Below are 21,872 nucleotides of genomic sequence, written 5' to 3'. Positions count from 1 at the left end.
CACTTCTCAGTACCTTAACAGGTCGCAGTCAGTAACTGCAGAGGCACCAGGATTTACATGACTGTGTCTGAGCTGGCTCTCTTTCCAGGAAGTAAATGCTGACCATGGATGATGCAAAAACAAAGATAGTGCCGTCCTTCTGGAGGGAAAAGTAGATGAAGGCATTATCAGGCATGATTAGTACTCTGATCTCTATGGGAGGTAATAATTACCTAAATGACATTATTGGGCAATCATATCCCAAAAATTACTATCAGGGGTTGAGGTTTCAAAAACATCTTTAGTTGGGACAGATCTGATCTGTCATGTGTGTACAGAAGAAGACTATTGAAGTTACCACACAAAATATACAACAGGGGAAGGAGAGATATCACTGCCGTGCGATATAATAATTTACAGTGCCTTGAAAAAGTATTCATACCCCTTGAAATTTTCCACATTTTTCATGTTACAACCAAAAACGTAAATGTGTTTTATTGGGATTTTATATGATAGACCAACACAAAGTGGCACATAATTGTGAAGTAGAAGGAAAATGATAAATGGTTTTCAATTTTTTTTACAAATAAATATGTGAAATGTGTGGGGGGGGCATTTGTATGGCGCCCCCCGGAGTCAATACTTTGTAGAACCGCCTTTCTCTGCAATTACAGCTGCAACTGTTTTTGAGGATGTCTCTACCAGCTTTGCACATCTAGAGAGGGACATTTTTGCCCATTCTTCTTTGTAAAATATCTCAAGGACTGTGACTGGGCCATTCTAACACATGAATATGCTTTGATCTAAACCATTCCATTGTAGCTCTGGCTGTATGTTTCGGGTCGTTGTCCTGCTGGAAGGTGAACCTCCGCCCCAGTCTCAAGTCTTTTGCAGACTCTAATGCCGCGTACACACGAGCGGACTTTACAGCAGACTTTGCCCAGCGGACTTTTCGACGGACTTTCTGAATGAACGGACTTGCCTACACACAATCCACCAAAGTCCGTCGAATTCGTACCTGATGACGTACGACCGGACTAAAACAACGAAGTTCATAGCCAGTAGCCTATAGCTGCCCTAGCGTCGGCTTTTTGTCCGTCGAACTAGCATACAGACGAGCGGACTTTTCGACCGGACTCGAGTTGGACGGATTGATTTAAAACATGTTTCAAATCTAAGTCCGTCCAACTTTTGAGAAAACAAAGTCCGCTGGAGCCCACACACGATCGAATTGTCCGACGAAATCCCGTCCGCCGGGCAAAGTCTGCCGTAAAGTCCGACTGTGTGTACGCGGCATAACAGGTTTTTTTCTAAGATTGTCCTGTAATTGGCTCCATTCATTTTCCCATCAACTCTGACCATCTTCACTGTCCCTGCTGAAGAAAGGAATCCCCACAGCATAATGCTTCCACCACCATGTTTCACGGTGGGGATGGTGTGCTCAGGGTGATGTGCAGTGTAAGTTTTCCGCCACACATAGCATTTTGCTTTTAGAGTAATAAGTTCAATTTTGGTCTCATCTGACCAGAGCACCTTCTTCCACATGTTTGCTGTGTCCCCCACATGGCTTCTCGCAAACTGCAAACGGGACTTCTTATGGCTTTCTTTCAACAATGACTTTCTTCTTGTCACTCTTCCATAAAGGCCAGATTTGTAGAGAACACGACTAATAGTTGTCCTGTGGACAGATTCTCCCACCTGAGCTGTGGATCTCTGAAGCTCCTCAAGAGTTACCATGGCATTTTGATATATTTTTAATTATTTAATAATGGTGTCCCTTGGCTTCCAGGTGTTATGTAAGAGGGTACAGGAGCTGCCAATCTCGAAATGTGTTATTTACATTGAGATTATCTGCCTGAGTCGGGTGTAAAGTTTAAATTAGATTCAAGAAACTGAATCTCGGGCTGCACCTGCCCCTTCCAGGACTGGTATTCCACCAGCAGATTGACTTACAAGTATTTTAACTTCTCTTTAAAGATGATCGAGGCAGATGCGGTTTTATGTCGCAGCAATCATCCTCGTATTTTTTTTTTCCTCCTCCTTCTCAGATCCGTTTGATATAAAATATGGGTGAGGGAAATTTGTCATTACAATCCAGGGCGACATATGGGCATTAAGTGTTGTTAATGGAGAAAGTGCTCAATACACGGATAACATTGACACTATGAAGGTATTCTGCCTGGAGTCAGGACATTGCAGGAGAGCCTCAGAGGGCACAAGACTCACTGCAAGAAGCACCGGCCAATTAGAAATCAGCCCTTACATACTGTGTATGTGTTTATACTGTATGTACAATATATATATAATATATACACTGTATTAATACCTATAATTCAAAAATAAATGACTAAATATATTTGTATTGTGTGTGTGTGTATATATATATATATATATATATATATATATATATATATATATATATATATATATACACACACACACACATAATATTACATATTATATTAGCAATATATATATATAGATAGATAGATAGATAGATAGATAGATAGATAGATAGATAGATAGATAGATAGATAGATAGATAGATAGATAGATAGACAGACAGACAGACAGACAGACAGACAGATAGATAGATAGATATAGATATAGATATATAAATATAGATATAGATATATATACACACAGTTGGGGGAATTATTTGATCCCCTGCAGATTTTGCAAGTTTGCCCAATTACAAAGAAATTAGGGGTCTATAATTTTTTATCATATGTTTTTAAATGATAGAGACTTAATATCAATCAAAAAGCCAGAAAAAAACACATAAAAGGAATGTTATAAATCAAGTTGCAGTTCAGTGAGTAAAAAAAAAATATTTGATCCCCAAGCAAAACATGACTTAGTACTTGGTGGAGAAACCCTTGTTGGCAGAGGTCAGACGTTTCTTGTAGATGGTGATCAGGTTTGCAGGAGGGATTTTGGTCCACTCATCTTTACAGATCTTCTCTAAATCCTTAAGGTTTCTTGGCTGTCTCTTGGCAACACAAAGTTTCAGCTCCCTCCATACATTTTTTATAGGATTAAAGTGATTGTAAAGTCTCGTTTTTTTTTTTTTTTTTGTCAAAAATAACAAACATGTCATGCTTACCTGCTCTGTTGCAGTGGATTTGCACAGAGCAGCCCTGATCCTTCTCTTCTCTGGTCCCTCTTCGGCTCTCCTGGCCCCTCCCTCCTGATGAGTGCCCCCGCAGCAAGCAGCTTGCTATGGGGACACCCGAGCCCAGCTGCAGCTCCGTGTAGCCATTCATACACGGAGCTGTGGCCTGGCCCAGCCCCCTTTCTTTCCTCATTGGCTGACTGACTTTGATTGACAGCAGCGGGAGCCAATGGTGCCACGATGCTGTTTCAGCCAATGAGGAGGGGAGTTGCGGGCCGCCGAGACAATCCTTCAACATCGCAAGACAGAGATGGGGCTCAGGTAAGTATTAGGGGTACTGGGTGGGGCTGCTGCACACAGAAGGCTTTTTACCTTAATGTATAGAATGCATTAGGATAAAAAAAAACCTTCTGCCTTTACAACCAATTTAAAGTCTGGAGACTGACCAGGCCACTTAATGACCTTAATGTGCTTCTTCTTGAGCCACTCCTTAGTTGCCTTGTCAGTATGTGTTGGGTCATTGTCATGCTGGAAGACCCATCCACGACCCATCTTCAGTGTTCTGACTCAGGGAAGAAGGTTCTTAACCCAAATTTTACAATACATGGCCCCATCCATTGGCCCCTCAACATGGCAAATTCGGCCTGTACCTTTAGCAAAGAAACAGCCCCAAAGCATAATGTTTCCACTTCCGTGTTTGACTGTAGGGATGGCTTTCTTAGGGTCATAATCAGTATTTTTCTTCCTCCAAACGCCTAGCCAGTCTCCAGACCTTAATCCTATTGTCAGGAAGGGCAAACCAATCTCAAAATGGCGGCCACCGAAGTTCCCCTGTACTGCATGTCCCACTAAGAAGGGCTGCGTGGCACGCTTGTGTGCACCGATGTACATGCGCATGCGTGTGCGTGCTAATACTGAACCGAATGCCAACAAGTGTGCGTGCGTGGGTGCGTGCGCGCGCACCCTGTGACAGTTCTTGGTGCCAAACAGACTATTTAAACTGACTCATTCCCCAGGATCAGTGCTGTCAGGTCTACAGCGTTTCCTGTGATTTCTGATATCCGTTTGCCTGTACCTGTTCCAGTTGACCTACCCGGCTTGTCCCAGACTATTCCTGCTATCTGCCTGCACCCGACCTCGGCTTGTCTTTGACTACGCTCCTGCTTGCTCCGTCTGCTACCTTGCTGCCAGCCTGTTGCCGAACCTGCCTGCACCTGACTCTGCTCCTGTATCCACGTCTGTTCTGGACTCCTTTACCCGTGTCTCCAACCAGCCTGCCTGCACCCGCCTGAGCATCAGTCTCCAGCCAAACAGCTGTTGCTGGTCCCATCCCGGCTCTACCATCAGTTTAGTAACTCTGCCAGGCACTCATGCGACTCTGCACTCCCGTGCATCCTGTTTACTCTACCAGGGGCCTCGAGTCAGAGGTGTAAGAGAGGCCTCCCTCTGCTTACCAGACTCTACCACCAGGTACGTGACACCTATAGAAAATTTACGGAGGGAGCTGAAACTTCGAGTTGCCAAAAGACAACCAAGAAACCTTAAGGATTTAGAGAAGATCTGTAAAGAAGAGTGGACAAAAATCCCTCCTGAGATGTGTGCAAACCTGGTCACCAACTACAAGAAACATCTTACCTCTGTGCTTGCCAACAAGGCTTTCTCCACCATTTTTTGCTTGGGGATCAAATACTTTATTTTTTTTTTATTTAGCAAAAACAAAAGACCCACAGGGCCAACAAAATGAAGATACAGAGGAATATTATAATCCATGAACACATATGATGATACACATCATAACAGTTTGTAATATTACCTAGGAAGAGTGCTTATTGACAGAGATTAGTTGTATCTCTAAAGTTTATAGCACGACATACATTTTGAGTATATAATTCCACTAGGCACAGTATGTACTCCACCACCCTATAGGAGCATGTCTGTATATGTGATGATAGAGTAAAGTGCTATTCCGTGAATCTCGTCTCCAATGCCCTGTACACACGATAGGATTTTCTGACAACAAATGTTGGAGGTAAGCTTGTTGTTGGAAAGTCCGACCGTGTGTATGCTCCATAGAACATTTGTTGTCGGAAGTTCTGCCAACAAATGTTTGAGAGCAGGTTCTCAAATTTTCCGACAACAAAACTTGTTGTCGGAAATTCCGATCGTGTGTACATAAGTCCAATGCACAAAAATTCTACGCATGCTCGGAATCAAGCAGAAGAGCCACACTGGCTATTGAACTTAATTTTTCTTGGCTCGAACTACGTGTTGTACGTCACCGCGTTCTTGATGTTCGGAATTTCCAACAACATTTGTGTGACCGTGTGTATGCAAGACAAGTTTGAGCCAACATCCTTCGGAAAAGAATCCAAGTTTGAGCCAACATCCTTCGGAAAAAAATCCACAGTTTTGTTGTCGGAAAATCCTATCGTGTGTACAGGGCATTACAGTTTTCCTTGTTTCTTAAAACAATAAAACAGAAAGAAATAGCTATTAGATAGCAAGCAAGGAAAGATGGGGAGAGGGATAGTAAGAAGTTGGGAGAAGGGGTTGGGGGGGGAGTAATGGACCACGAACATGGATCCACAGAGTAGCTAAGTTATAGCATAATTCTGGGAATTTGTCACAAAGTGGAGATGCAAAGGGAGGTTTTGTAAGATTCAGATAGCTGTGTCGTTCCACCGGGAGGGCCTGGCCCTCATCGGAGTACACAAATAAATTCCATAGAGTCCAGGTTTTAGAGTATTGGTCCTGTCGATGTCTGGCTGAGAGGATAAGGTCCTCCATTGTGTTTATGTCTGCGACCTTTCTAAGCCACATGCCGATGGTCGGTGGGTGTGAGGATTTCCAATGAAAGGGAATACATGATTTGGCAGTGTCTAGGAGGTGACGGATTACGGACCTCTTATAGATTTTATCCGGGATTGTGGAGGCATGGAGGAGAAAGAAGGCGGGATCGTCCGGGATGGGGCATTCGGGGATGTGGTGGATATTTGTCCAGAAGTCTGCTATTTTGGGACACGCCCAGAAGATATGTAGGAGAGTTCCTCGGTCCCTCTGGCCCTGCCAACATAAGTCGGGCGTCGAGGAAAAGAATTTATGTAGTTGGGAAGGGGTTCTGTACCACCTCGACATAATTTTAAAGTTAGTTTCCTGAATTTTTGTACAGATAGAGGATTTGTGTATGAATTGTAGGATATGGTGTCGCTGACTCGGGTTAAATTTACGATTTAAATCCCGTTCCCACCCGATCAGGCCCGGAGGTTGGTAGTCAGTTGAGGGTGTAATCAACAGGTTAAAATAATAAAATATACAGCGCTGTCTAGAAGAAACTTACAGGGAAGACAAGACAACGGTCGCCTGTCTGCTCTGGACAGTAAAAATATGACAAAAATAAGTAATAAAAAACAGTCTTGTTGCAGTTTAAAACGTGAGATACCCACGGTCAATAATTATATCAAAAAGCAAACCGCGCTAATGAGACCAATGTAATAGAGTATTAAATACCTTAAATATAGGGTATAATTACCTAAATAAAATTGATATATTTGACAGTATTTATACCACTAAAATTATAAGAGATGATCACATTACAAAAAATGGAATAACAAGGAGGTTATTGGGTGACAAGAGGAGGTAAGCTGATATTGTGATAAATCACATTATAGGAGAAGTTTCTTCTTCACACATATCAGCGTCCTCAAACTTGAAAAGCACCATAGAAAGTAGTGAGGTGAGATAGAAAAGTCCTTCCACCTGAAAAATCACAGCCTCTTACCAGCTGCCCTGATCTCTTATCAAGAGATCAATATCGCTTTTTAGCTTATGACCCAGCCACAGTCTCTTGGTAAACCGATAGAATGACACCTTTCCTCCTCTCTGGTAATTTCCAAAGTTTCTCTTAATCAGCCATCAACCCAGTGAGAAAAGGAAAACTCACATAGTGTAAAACTGTAAAATTCCTTTAATAGTAATAAAATGGTTGCACTTACAGAAAATACGAAAAACGAAAGCGGAATAACATCTGACAAGACATCCGAGCCGGCCGGCTCACTCGAACGTACGCCCGTGTCGTCCGGGACTTTATACTGTGTCGGTGGCCTCAGCCGACACAGAGCTGATGCCACCGACAGTGTGAAGTCCCGGACTACACGGGCGTACGTTCGAGTGAGCCGGCCGGCTCAGATGTCTTGTTAAGAGATAAGAGATCAGGGCAGCTGGTAAGAGGCTGTGATTTTTCAGGTGGAAGGACTTTTCTCTTTACCAAGAGACTGTGGCTGGGTCATAAGCTAAAAAGCGATATTGATCTCTTGATAAGAGATCAGGGCAGCTGGTAAGAGGCTGTGATTTTTCAGGTGGAAGGACTTTTCTATCTCACCTCACTACCTTCTATGGTGCTTTTCAAGTTTGATGTCACCGATATGTGCGAAGAAGAGACTTCTCCTATAATTTTAGTGGTATAAATACTGTCAAATATATCAATTTTATTTAGGTAATTGAACCCTATATTTAAGGTATTTAATACTCTATTACATTGGTCTCATTGCTTTTTGATGTAATCAACAGGTTGTAGGTGAGTGAGAGTGTGTATGGTAATACTCCAGTGTCTTAGCAGTATTCCTCTAAGGTAGTGAGGGGTTGGCTAGATTCTCTGGGAGGGGGTATGGACTGTAAAAAATGGTGGAGCTGAAGTGCTCTGAAAAAATCCAAGCGAAAAGGACCTTCCAGATTTGTGAGGTCTGATATGGAAATCCATTGTCCTGCGGCTCGGAAATGAGCGGCTTGGAAATAGCTGATCAAGTTCTGAAAGATCACATCATGAAGTCCCGGCGTGAACTTAGGGTTACCCAATATAGGGAACAAGGGCGAGTTTCGGGATGTGAGAGAGGCTTGAGTGAACATATTTGCACATATGCGCGTAGTGGGTCCAATGATAGAAAGCCGTTTAATGTTGGTGGGTAGCGTTGCGTAGCACCATGGTGCTCTATGGAGGGGTATTTCACTTTGGGTCTGTCCAATTGAGGCCATAGCTTGGCGTCCCGATGTCAGCACCAGTCTATTAGCCTACCTAGGTGTGTTGCATGGTAGTAAGTGCGAATGTCCTGCATCGCTAAGCCACCGTGTTGTTTGGGCAGAGAAAGTAATTGTCTGCTAAGTCATGGTCGTTTGCGGGCCCAAATGAATTCTGTGAACAGTGAGTGTGTTAATTTAAGGTAACTCGCGGGGATATGAATAGGTAAGGCCTGGAAGAGATACAAAAATTTAGGGAGGATACTCATTTTTAATATGTTAGTGGCCGAACCACGAGTGAAGACTGGTGTGCCATGTGTTAAGAAGGTGCTTAATCTTTTTCAGAAGAGGTGGGAAATTCAGGTTGAAAATTTTCGAAAACCTTGAGGGGATGAGCGTGCTCAAGTATGTCCGCCCATTTCAATTTAAAGCTCGCTTGGAGATGTATGAGTTGGGGCTGCGGTATACGAATCCCCATCGCTTCTGATTTGGTAAAATTAATTTTTAGATTGGAGAGGGCACAGTATATTTTGAATTTGCATAGTAGGTTCGGGAGAGAGATCACTGGGTTCGTAAGTGAAAACATCATATTGTCAGCATATGCTGATACTTTTTGTTGCGAGTTTCCTGCTTTGATACCCGTAACGTCGGGATTTAGCCGCACATGACGCAGAAAGGGTTCCAAGGATATGGCAAAAAGAAGAGGCGACAGCGGGCATCCCTGTCTAGTCCCATTAGTAATCGTAAAGGGGTCAGATAGAATTCCATTAGCCCTGACCCTAGCTGATGGACCAGAGAGTAAATGGAAGAAATCCAATTGTGCATATTGTGTCCCTATCCCGCATGTCGTAGGACCGAGAACATAAAAGGCCAGTGAACACGGTCAAAGGCCATTTCCGCGTCAGTCCCCAGAAACACACATAGAGTATTAGTGGTATTGGCTATATGTGGTAGATTGAGGACTTTGGTTGTATTGTCCCTGGCTTCTCTGGATGGAACAAAACCTACTTGGTCCAGTTGGATCAGGTGAGTTAGATGTTGCTGTAGTCTGGTTGCAATGATTTTGGTGAATAATTTAAGGTCGGTATTCAACAGGGATATGGGTGGGTAGTTTCCACATAGAGTGGGGTCTTTTCCTTCTTTTGGGATCACTGAGATTTGGGCTTGTAGAGTAGATTCATGGGATGACTTCCCCTTTCCCAGGTCGTTAAACAGTTTGACCAGGTAGTTACCGAGAGAGGGGAGCAAGGTTTTGTAATATTGAATTGTAAAGCCGTCTGGCCCTGGCGCTTTAGTGTTTCCTATGGCCATTTGCAGTTCAGATATGGTAATGGGGTCTTCCAGCAGTCTACTCGCATCAGTCAGTAGGGAAGACATCTGAGAGGAAGATATGTACTCTGATATTCGCCTCTGGGAGGGAGTTGTTTCCCGCAAATTATAGAGCGATTTATAGTACAGTTTGAATTCCCGTGTGATGTGATGAGGTAGGCTGGTTTTGTGTCCAGTGGGGGATACAATGTGCGGTATTTAAGATGCTTGCTTCTGTGCGCGAAGGGACTGGGCCAATAGTCTACCCCATTTATTGCCCGACTCCTATAGTCGTTTGCTTCAGACTTGAAGTGCTGCTTTAGCTTTAAAGTGTAGAAGGTCAGTGATTTGTTTTCGGATAGAGTTAAGTTTTCTTTCCAAAGGTTGTGACAGGGCATGTTTATGACATGCTTCTATGTCCTGTAACTCACGTAAAAGGCAATTCAATTGTGTTGCATGTTGGCGCTTGATCCTAGTCCCGTGCTTGACAAGTACCCCCAGGATCACCGCCTTGTGTGCTTCCCAAACTATGTCTCGTATCTTCTGTGGGGATCAGAGGAATGTTAAAGTCTCCCCCCAGAATTTGCTGTCCTTCTGCAAACTCTAGGAGTTTTTCAAGTTGCCGACAGAGAAAGAGGTCCTGGTTGCTATTGGGGACATAAAAACTTGCTAGTGTCACCTTGACGCTGCCAATCATGCCTTTTAAAAATTAGGAGCGACTTTCAGGGTCCGTCTTTGTGTCAATGTGTATCCTGGGTATCCGTGCTGATAGTAGGATGGATTCTCCCCGGGCCTTTGCTGGAATGGTATGTCGTGGGAAAGAATTTGTTCCTGAGTATAGGCATTTTGTCATCTCTAAAATGTGTTTCCTGAACAAAGATTATGTCCGCTTTAAGATGGTGCATGTCATGTAGGAGCATCCGTCTTTTTTCAGGGGCGTTAAGTCCTTTCTCATTAAGTGAAATTATTCTGAGTTTGTGCATGTTTGCAATTCCAGGATCCCTGCAGTATACAAGGATGTGCCATGTCAGCAACAGCAGTGATTAAATGCCCCTCAGTAGTTCTTTCTACTCTGGATGCAGGGGACAGGCATACATCTGGGGGTCAGCAGGCAGTCAAGGAAGAGGAACGGGTGTGGGTCATTTCGCTGCGGGCCGCCATGCACAGTACAGGGAGCACCAACCAGTGTGGGGTGGCTAGAGAACCCCATCGGCCCAAGGGCATATTGGATCTGTGGGCAGGAGCAGGGTCTGGGTATGGCCGACAAAAATAAAAGGGTGGGTGAAGTCATCCGATATGGGTCCCGCAGTGGAACTGCTGCAACCGTCAGGCAGGAAGCCGTTCTCCGTCCAGGCCGTTAGGAAGGGCACAGGTGGTCAGGGGGTGAAACAGAACATGACAGTTGGCTTAGGACTCACATGACCATTCCGAGGAAGGCGCCCAGGATCTTCTCCTGGTTCTCTGCGGATGGGCTTGCGGCAAGCCTCGGTGTGTGAAGAGGCCTGATCTGCCGATGGGGCGTGGGAGGAATTGGAGCCAATCCGGGACCTGTATTGGGTCTGATTCAAGGAAGGAGAAAAGAGGCAGCAGCTCTGCTGGCGTATGCAGGGTGAAGGAAACCGTCTCATTGCAGAACGTGACTGCCAGCGGGTAGCCCCAATGGTAGGTAAAGCCTCGTTTTTTTGCCAGCTTCAGGACCAGGTGTAAGAAGGCTCTGCGTAGAGTGTCTCCCTAGAGAGATCAGGTAGGATTTTAAATCGGGGCTCTGTTGTGGTCCACGTCTCTGTGTTCCCAGACACTGCGCAGGATGTCCTCCTGTGTGTAGTGGTGGAGTCTGCACACTACATCCAGTGGTCTGCCAGGATCCGAGGACCTAGAGCCCAGCGCTCTATGGACTCTGTCCAGCTCTAGCATCACGGGAGGAGTCTCCAATACCTTGAGGAAAATCGCAGCAACCGTCTCCCCCAGATCTTCGGCACTCATGGCCTCCGGGAGACCGCGGAGCTGCAGGTTGTTGCGGCGGCTTCGGTCCTCAATGTCCTCCAGGTGGAGCTGTAATGCAATGGTCGTTTCACAATGTGAGTCTCGTGATTGCTCCAAGACCACTACCCATTGTTCCAGATTGGATTGGAGAAAGAAGCTTCTCCTGCAGTTACTCTGTTCGCGAGCGTGTTAACATCATCTCTCACTTCCTGGATGTCCCAGCAGTGAGTTTCCTCCAGCCGGAGGATCAGGGCCTCAATGTCCGTCCTTGTGGGGAGGGCTTGTAATAAGGACCGAATGTCTTGGTCAAGTTTGGTTGCACCTGGTAGTTGTGGGGAGGTAGCCATCTCAGGTCGAAATGCCACGGTGTCTCTGAGAAACAATCCGAAGAAGCAGAGGGACTGGGAGACGGGGACCGCCTCCCTTGACCAGACCACCTTCTTCCACGTTTGCTGTATCCCCCACCTGGCTTCCCGAAAACTGCAAACAGAACTTCTTATGGCTTTTTTTCAATAATGACTTTCTTCTTTTCACTCTTCCATAAAGGCCAGATTTGTGGAGTGTACGACTAATAGTTGTCCTGTGGACAGATTCTCCCACCTGAGCTGTGGATCTCTGCAGCTCCTCCAGAGTCACCATGGGCCTTTTGGCTGCTTCTCTGATTAATGCTCTCCTTGCCCGGCCTGTCAGTTTAGGTGGACGGCCATGTCTTGGTAGGTGTACAGTTGTGCCATACTCTTTCCATTTTCGGATGATGGAGTAAACAGTGCTCCATGAGATGTTCAAAGCTTGGGATATTTTTTTATAACCTTACCCTGCTTTACACTTCTCCACAACTTTATTCCTGACCTGTCTGGTGTGTTTCTTGGCCTTCATGATGTTGTTTGTTCACTAAGGTTCTCTAACAAACCTCTGAGGGCTTCATAGAACAGCGATATTAATACTGGGACTAAATTACACACAGGAGGACTCTATTTACTAAGTGACTTCTGAAGGCAATTGGTTCCACTAGACTTTAGTTAGGGGTATCAGAGTAAAGGGGGCTGAATACAAATGCACGCCACACTTTTTAGATATTTATTTGTAAAAAATTTTGAAAACCATTTATCATTTTCCTTTCACTTCACAATTATGTGCCACTTTGTGTTAGTCTATCACATAAAACCCCAATAAAATACATTTACGTTTTTGGTTGTAACATGACAAAATGTGGAATATTTCAAGGGGTATGAATACTTTTTCAAGTCACTGTATACAGTCAGGTCCATAAATATTGGGACATCGACACAATTCTAATCTTTTTGGCTCTATACACCACCACAATGGATTTGAAATGAAACGAACCAGATGTAATTTAACTGCAGACTTTCAGCTTTAATTTGAAGGTATTTACATCAAAATCAGGTGAACAGTGTAGGAATTACAACAATTTGTATATGTGCCTCCCACTTTTTAAGTGACCAAAAGTAATGAGACAGATTAACAATCATCCATCCAACTTTCACTTTTTAATACTTAGTTGCAAATCCTTTGCAGTTAATTACAGCCTGAAGTCTGTAACGCATAGACATCACCAGACTTTGGGTTTCATCCCTGGTGATGCTCTGCCAGGTCTCTACTGCAACTGTCTTCAGTTCCTGCTTCTTCTTGGGGCATTTTCCCTTCAGTTTTGTCTTCAGCAAGTGAAATGCATGCTCAATCGGATTCAGGTCAGGTGATTGACTTGGAAATTGCATAACATTCCACTTCTTTCCCTTAAAAAACTCTTTGGTTGCTTTCGCAGTATGCTTCGGGTCATTGTCCATCTGCATTGTGAAGCGCCATCCAATGAGTTCTGAAGCATTTTGCTGAATATGAGCAGACAATATTGCCCGAAACACTTTAGAATTCATCCTGCTGCTTTTGTCAGCAGTCACATCATCAATAAATACAAGAGAACCAGTTCCATTGACATAATGTGAAAAATGTAGCGCTAAAACTAAGTATAAAAAAACACATATGTGTAAACTAACGAAGTTCAATAATAAATGGGTGTTAACCCAGTGCGGTATACATGTGAGAAAGCATATGAATACAATAAAGTCCAACAGTGAAGTAAGTGACAAATCCAATGGAAGTAGAGACATGCAATTAGTCTGATAATAAATCTTGAAGTAAAAGGAGGTGTAAACACTCTTACCGGAGCAGATGGATTCGAATGCCAATGACACCGAATCAAACAGGCTTAGAAATCCAGATGAGTGGCTCTCCCAGGTGGTGGTAGGGGCCAAAAGATATCTCCTCTAGGCTGGAACGGCTGTAATGATATCCACCGGACCGAGGAAACGACACATCCAATGGGAACATCCAAATCTCTCATTAAACCAAAAAGTATGGGAAAGAAAAAATGGAATGCTCCAATGGTACAGATCAAACGGGTAGATTTATTGGAACCAACCAATATACAGTAGTTAAAAACTGACCACATGAAGAATAAAAGCAATGTAGGGAACGAAGAGCCTATCCCGACGCGCTTCGTCCTAATTGGACTTCTACAGGGGCATCAAAATTTTTTTTTTTGAGCATTCCATTTTTTCTTTCATTAGTGTTACAACGTCTCAGGTGTGAATGGGGATCAGGTGTGTTAAATTTGGTGTTATCGCTTTCACTCTCTCATATTGGTCACTGGAAGTTCAACGTGGCACCTCATGGCAAAGAACTCTCTGAGGATCTGAAAAAAAAAATGGTTGCTCTACATAAAGATGGCCTAGGCTATAAGAAGATTGCCAAAACCCTGAAACTGAGCTGCAGCACATTTGCCAAGACCATACAGTGGTTTAACAGGACAGGTTCCACTCAGAACAGGCCTCGCCATGGTTGACCAAAGAAGTTGAGTGGATGTGCTCAGTGTCATATCCAGTGGTTGTCTTTGGGAAATAGACGTATGAGTGCTGCCAGCATTGCTGCAGAGGTTGAAGGGGTGGGGGGTCAGCCTGTCAGTGCTCAGACCATACGCTGCACACTGCATCAAACTGGTCTGCATGGCTGTTGTCACAGAAGGAAGCCTCTTCTAAAGATGATGCACAAGAATGCCCGCAAACAGTTTGCTGAAGACAAGCAGACTAAGGACATGGATTACTGGAACCATGTCCCATGGTCTGATGAGACCAAGATAAACTTATTTGGTTCAGATGGTGTCAAGCGTGTGTGGGGGCAACCAGGTGAGGAGTACAAAGACAAGTGTGTCTTGTCTACAGTCAAGTATGGTGGTGGGAGTGTCATGGTCTGGGGCTGCATGAGTGCAATCCAGCACTGGGGAGCTACAGTTCATTGAGGGAACCATGAATGCCAACATGTACTGTGACATACTGAAGCAGAGTATGATCCCTTTGTAGACTGGGCCCCACGGCAGTATTCTAACATGATAACGACCCCAAACACACCTCCAAGACGACCACTGCCTTGCTAAAGAAGCTGAGGGTAAAGGTGATGGACTGGCCAAGCATGTCTCCAGACCTAAACCATAGAGCAATTGTGGGTCATCCTCAAACAGAAGGTGGAGGAGCGCAAGGTCTCTAACATCTACCAGCTCTGTGATAACTTCATGAAGGAGTGGAGGAGGACTCCAGCGGCAACCTGTGAAGCTCTGGTGAACTCCATGCCCAAGAGGGTTAAGGCAGTGCTGAAAATAATGGTGGCCACACAAAATATTGACACTTTGGGCCCAATTTGGACATTTTCACTTAGGGGTGTACTCACTTTGGTTGCCAGCGGTTTAGACATTAATGGCTGTGTGTTGAGTTATTTTGAGGGGACAGCAAATTTACACTGTTATACAAGCTGTACACTCACTACTTTACATTGTAGCAAAGTGTCATTTCTTCAGTGTTGTCACATGAAAAGATATAATAAAATATTTACAAAAATGTGAGGGGTGTACTCACTTTTGTGAAATACTGTGTGTATATATATATATATATATATATATATATATACACACACACACAGTTGTGCTCACAAGTTTACATACCCTGGCAGAATTTATAATTTCTTGGCCATTTTTCAGAGAATATGAATGATAATACAAAAACATTTCTTTCACTCATGGTTAGTGTTTGGCTGAAGCCATTTATTATCAATCAACTGTGTTTACTCTTTTTAAATCATAATTACAACAGAAACTACCCAAATGACCCTGATCAAAAGTTTACATACCCTGGTGATTTTGGCCTGATAACATGCACACAATTTGACACAAAGGGGTTTGAATGGCTATTAAAGGTAACCATCCTCACCTAGGATCTGTTTGCTTGTAATTAGTGTGTGTGTATAAAAGGTCAATGAGTTTCTGGACTCCTGACAGACCCTTGCATCTTTCATCCAGCGCTGCACTGACGTTTCTGGATTCTGAGTCATGGGGAAAGCAAAAGAATTGTCAAAGGATCTGCAGGGAAAAGGTAGTTGAACGGTATAAAACAGGAAAGGGATATACAAAGATATCCAAGGAATTGAGAATGCCAATCAGCAGTGTTCAAACTCTAATCAAGAAGTGGAAAATGAGGGATTCTGTTGAAACCAAACCACGGTCAGGTAGACCAGCTGTGGTTCAGCCACAACTGCCAGGAAAATTGTTCGGGATGCAAAGAAAAACCCACAAATAACTTCAGGTGAAATACAGGACTCTCTGAAAACATGTGGTGTGGCTGTTTCAAGAGACACTTGAAGAAAGATGGGCTGCATGGTCGAGTCACCAGAAGAAAGCCATTACTACCCAAATGCCACAAAGTATCCGCTTACAATATGCCAAACAGCACAGAGACAAGCCTCAAACCTTCTGGCACAAAGTCATTTGGAGTGATGAGACCAAAATTGAGCTTTTTGGCCACAACCATAAACACTACATTTGGAGAGGAGTCAACAAGGCCTATGATGAAAGGTTCACCATTCCTACTGTGAAACACGGCGGTGGATCGCTGATGTTTTGGGGATGTGTGAGCTACAAAAGCACAGGAAATTTGGTCAAAATTGATGGCAAGATGAATGCAGTATGTTATCAAAAAATACTGGAGGAACATTTGCATTCATCAGCCAGGAATCTGCTCATGGGATGTACTTGGACATTCCAACATGACAATGATCCAAAACACAAGGCCAAGTCAACCTGTCATTGGCTACAGCAGAATAAAGTGAAGGTTCTGGAGTGGCCATCTCAGTCTCCTGACCTCAATATCATTGAGCCACTCTGGGGAGATCTCAAACGTGCAGTTCATGCAAGACAGCCCAAGAATTTACAGGAACTGGAGGCTTTTTGACAAGTGGAATGGGCAGCTTTATCATCGGAGAAGATAAAGAGCCTCATCCACAAATACCACAAAAGACTTCAAGCTGTCATTGGTGTTAAAGGGGCAATACACAGTATTAATAACTGGGGCATGTAAACTTTTGATCATAGTGGGTGCAAGGTGGAAGTTATTGGGCTCCAGACACTTCTTGAATGCATAAGAGATGTTTATTTCTCTTACAAACTTTTATGGGGGGGAAAGAGGGTTAGGGCCAGGACACCCTTGAGTAGTTGCAAGTATAATTGGCAGACTCCGAGACTTCAATAGGAAGACAGCCATGCAGGGAAAGGCCTCCAGCGAGAAGCCACATCTGCTCATGCAGGAATGCTGTCTCCTATGGCAACAGTCTTTAACAGTTCCTAACACAAACGTAACAGTCCTTTCAGCTTCACTTCAACTTCTCCTTGTAGTTCTTCAACATTGAGCTCCTGGTCTCTCACTAGACCCTCTGATTCACTGCCACTGAATTCCTTTGAGCTCCTCCAATCTTCACGGTGGTATCTTCCTCAAGCGTCACCCCCGCTTCTCTACTGGGTCCCTAGCTTGTCACTCAAGAGACTTCTCAAGCTTCACCCCGCTGGCCTGCTCAGTCCGTGGCTTGACACACAAGGCTGCTCTGCAAGCGTCACCTCCGCTGGTTGGGTCCCTGACTTGATCACCATCTGAAGTTTCCCAATTCTCCACCATGCCCATGCGGTGAGAATATGGCTCCGGTACTTGCTTCAGTTACTCACTGTGGTCTCTGGTAATAAGGTGGATGGTCCCTTAGTGGCAACAGCTTCCCCTCTACCTCTGACCATTGACAGGTTCTCCGGCTGGTAGAACCATCACTTCTGATTGGACTGCAAGCCGCAATCCCAACCCTGCGCTGCTCTCTTGCTTCTGGATAGGCCCCCAGACAGCCTAGCAGGCAGATGCCCCCGGGATAGGCCCAATCTCTGGCCTAGCAGCCTGGGGAACACGACACACATCCACCCAGATAGCTGTCTAGGTGGCACCGAACATAGATCACCTGACACCAACCAAATATATAGTTGCTCCCAGAAGGCCAAAAGACCCAAAAAAAACCCTGCCCATTGGCCGAGATACCCCATATACCCATAACCTGACCATGTGTTGCCCTTCTCATATCTAGTACCACCAAGTACCCAGCCACCTAGTGGTAGAAGAGAAGAGTGCAATAAGGCCAAACTTAGGGAGAAATCAATGGATCTCTAACAATCAACCAGGTTGACTACTTCTGGCAAGAAACATTTGTGAGGAGAACCCTGCCTAAAATCCAGGGTGCTACATATTTATATATATATATATATATATATATATATATATATATATATATATATATAAATATATATATATATATATATATACACACACATTACATATGCACAGCGGGTATAGAGAAGAATCAACCCCTTTAAAATAATCACATTTTGTTGCTTTGCAGCCTGAAATGAAGACAGACAGTTTTTGTTTTTTCATCCAGCTGTATTTACTATATTATACAGTTTATAAGTGAAACTTATAGCATCCAAGTGAAAGATATAACACCAACATGTCAGAAAAAAACCTCAAAAATAGAATTTTAAAGGGGGCAATTATTTTCTATACCCACCGTGTGTATATATATATATATATATATATATATATATGTAAGTACACAAATCTTTTTTATACAGAGTAGGCAGGATAGGTAGGAGGAGGGACGAAGGAACAATTTTTAAGAATGCACATAGTTTGGCTTTTCTTCCACTAAACCATCTGACAGTTTCCGATATCTAATGTTTGTAAAATTTGGAATTTTTCAACCTTTTATGTAAAAATGTCAAACTTGGGTCTGCCCCCCTCACTACCGAGGCCACTCATTGCATCAACCCATTTAAGTCCACCATCATTTTATGAACATTCCCCATCATGATTCCCCATGCTGGGGATACATTATTAAATGCCCCCTTTTAGGAGCCACCAGCCATCATTTTGTATGACTGCTGGCTCTCAATACTAGTCGTCACTGACAGTTTGGGTCTCCACTGACAATCTGAAGTCAATCAGCTATGACATAAGATCACTTGGAGACTGGAGGCTTCATTGACAGCCTGTAGAGGAATACTGCCATCTTCGGGTTGCAGTTGGAATTGCAGTGCCATCTACAGTGCCTTGCAAAAGTATTCACCCCCTTTGTTATGAAGCCCATAAAAAGCTCTGGTGCAACCAATTACCTTCAGAAGTCGCATAATTAGTGAAATGATGTCCACCTGTGTGCAATCTAAGTGTCACACGAACTGTCATTACACATACACACCTTTTTGAAAGGCCCCAGAGGCTGCAACACCTAAGCAAGAGGCACCACTAAGCAAACACTGCCATGAAGACCAAGAAACTCTCCAAACAAGTAAGGGACAATGTTGTTGAGAAGTACAAGTCAGGGTTAGATTATAAAAAATATCCAAATCTTTGATGATCCCTAGGAGCACCATCAAATCTATCATAACCAAATGGAAAGAACATGGCACAACAGTAAACCTGCCAAGAGACGGCCGCACACCAAAACTTATGGACCGGGCAAGGAGGGCATTAATCAGAGAGGAGCACAGAGACCTAAGGTAACCCTGGAGGAGCTGCAGAGTTCCACAGCAGAGACTGGAGTATCTGTACATAGGACGACAATAAGCCGTACGCTCCATAGAGTTGGGCTTTATGGCAGAGTGGCCAGAAGAAAGACATTACTTTCAGCAAAAAACAAAATGACACATTTTGATTTTGTGAAAAGGCACGTGGGAGACTCCCAAAATGTATGGAGGAAGGTGCTCTGGTCTGATGAGACTTAAATTTAACTTTTTGGCCATCAAAGAAAACGCTATGTCTGGCACAAACCCAACACATCACATCACCCAAAGAACACCATCCCCACCGTGAAACATGGTGGTGGCAGCATCATGCTGGGGGGGTGTTTTTTTTTCAGCAGTCAGGACTGGGAAACTGGTCAGAGTTGAGGGAAAGATGGATGGTGCTAAATACAGGGATATTCTTGAGAAAAACCTGTACCACTCTGTGTGTGATTTGAGGCTAGGAGGAGGTTCACCTTCCAGCAGGAGAATGACCCCAAACACACTGCTAAATCAACACTTGAGTGGTTTAAGGGGAAACATGTAAATGTGTTGGAATGGCCTAGTCAAAGCCCAGACCTCAATCCAATAGAAAATCTGTGGTCAGACTTAAAGATTGCGGTTCACAAGCGCAAACCATCGAACTTGAAGGAGCTGGAGCAGTTTTGCAAGGAGAAATGGGCAAAAATCCCAGTGGTAAGATGTGGCAAGCTCATAGAGACTTATCCAAAGAGACTTGGAGCTGTGATAGCCGCAAAAGGTGGCTCTACAAAGTATTGACTTTAGGGGGGTGAATAGTTATGTACATTGACTTTTTCAGTTATTTTGTCCTATTTGTTGTTTGCTTCACAATAGAAAAAAAAAAACATCTTCAAAGTTGTGGGCATGTTCTGTAAATTAAATGATGCAAATCCTTAAACAATCCATGTTAATTCCAGGTTGTGAGGCAACAAAACACAAAAAATGCCGAGGGGGTGAATACTTTTGAAAGGCACTGTATGTAATAGTGTAATTGTCAGTTACCATTACATTATTAAAAAGCAGTAATTTAATATACGGTAGTTATTGTCAGATTAGCTGATACATGCTGATGTCTCTAAACTTAGCCTGGGTCGCTAGAGACCAATGCCCTGGGTAAAATAAAATATACATATGCAGTACATCTCTGCAGTGTATGTACATTATCTCTCGTTTTACCTTTAAAAAAAATGCTGCAAGTACAAAATACTGAAAGCCTGGTAAAACTCCAGTGTTGTTGGAACTGCCTTCTTCTTATGTAAATGAACTACAGAACACCTCCCCCTTTCCTTATATCTTTAACATAATGGGGAGCTATTCTGTAGTTCAGCAAGGGATAATATATTGGGCAGGACCGACAACAATGCTTGGGATTTCAGTCCAGCAAAGTTAAGAGCTCACTGGATTTCTGGGAGGATCAAGAGCTATTTTTCTGGAATAAAACACAAGGAAATGTGTAGGAATTGTAATAGTGTGTAGTGCATGTGTTTTTTTTGTTTTTTTTGCCTTGGCATACATTTTTAGGGGTCTCTTTGTAAAACATTTATCGATTGAACGTCACAAGCATTCGTCCAGGACAAATGTACAAATTTTCCCCATACTTTCTCTATTACTATGACTTCCTACGATTGTCAGCTCCATTTAGTGGCCACAATGCAGTATATTTTTCTGAAATATCAACCAGAAAATATACAATATTTTGTCCACTAGATGGAGCTGACGATCATAGGCGGTCATAGTATTATAGCAATTACAGAGAAAATTTGTGCAGCCTGGACAAATGCTTGTGACATTCGTCCGATTAATGTTTAAAAAATAGACCCCCTAGTGCAGGAGGTCAATTAAAAAAAAAAAAAAAGATATGACTATAGACCTTCGGGATGAAGGCATAAACCAGAGCTGTCATTAGAAACCATGGGGCCCTATACAGTCTACCTGACAGTACCCTCCCCCCAGCTCTTTGTGCAAGGTGCAGTATGAACCCTGCAATAAAGGGTCTGGAGGATCTTAGTTATGAGGAAAGGTTGTGAGCGCTGAACTTATTCTCTCTGGAGAAGAGACGCTTGAGAGGGGATATGATTTCAATGTACAAATACTGTACTGGTGACCCTACAATAGGGATAAAACTTTTTCGCGGAAGAGAGTTTAATAAGACTCGTGGCCACTCATTAAAATTAGAAGAAAAGAGGTTTAACCTTAAACTACGTAGAGGATTCTTTACTGTAAGAGCGGCAAGGATGTGGAATTCCCTTCCACAGGCGGTGGTCTCAGCGGGGAGCATTGATAGCTTCAAGAAACTATTAGATAAGCACCTGAACGACCGCAACATACAGGGATATACAATGTAATACTGACACATAATCACACACATAGGTTGGACTTGATGGACTTGTGTCTTTTTTCGACCTCACCTACTATGTAACCCGCACAGGATAACCACTAAGGATTCTGGGTAGATTTTTAATATCCAATGACACTGAAGGTAGACCCATATGCACTAGACTTGGGAACACAGAAGGTGTCAGCGAATTA

This window comes from Aquarana catesbeiana, linkage group LG07 (genome assembly GCF_042186555.1).
Source record: "Aquarana catesbeiana isolate 2022-GZ linkage group LG07, ASM4218655v1, whole genome shotgun sequence".
In the NCBI taxonomy this organism is placed as follows: domain Eukaryota; kingdom Metazoa; phylum Chordata; class Amphibia; order Anura; family Ranidae; genus Aquarana; species Aquarana catesbeiana.
The sequence above is the reverse complement of the archived record's forward strand: the minus strand, read 5'-3'. Positions refer to the sequence as shown.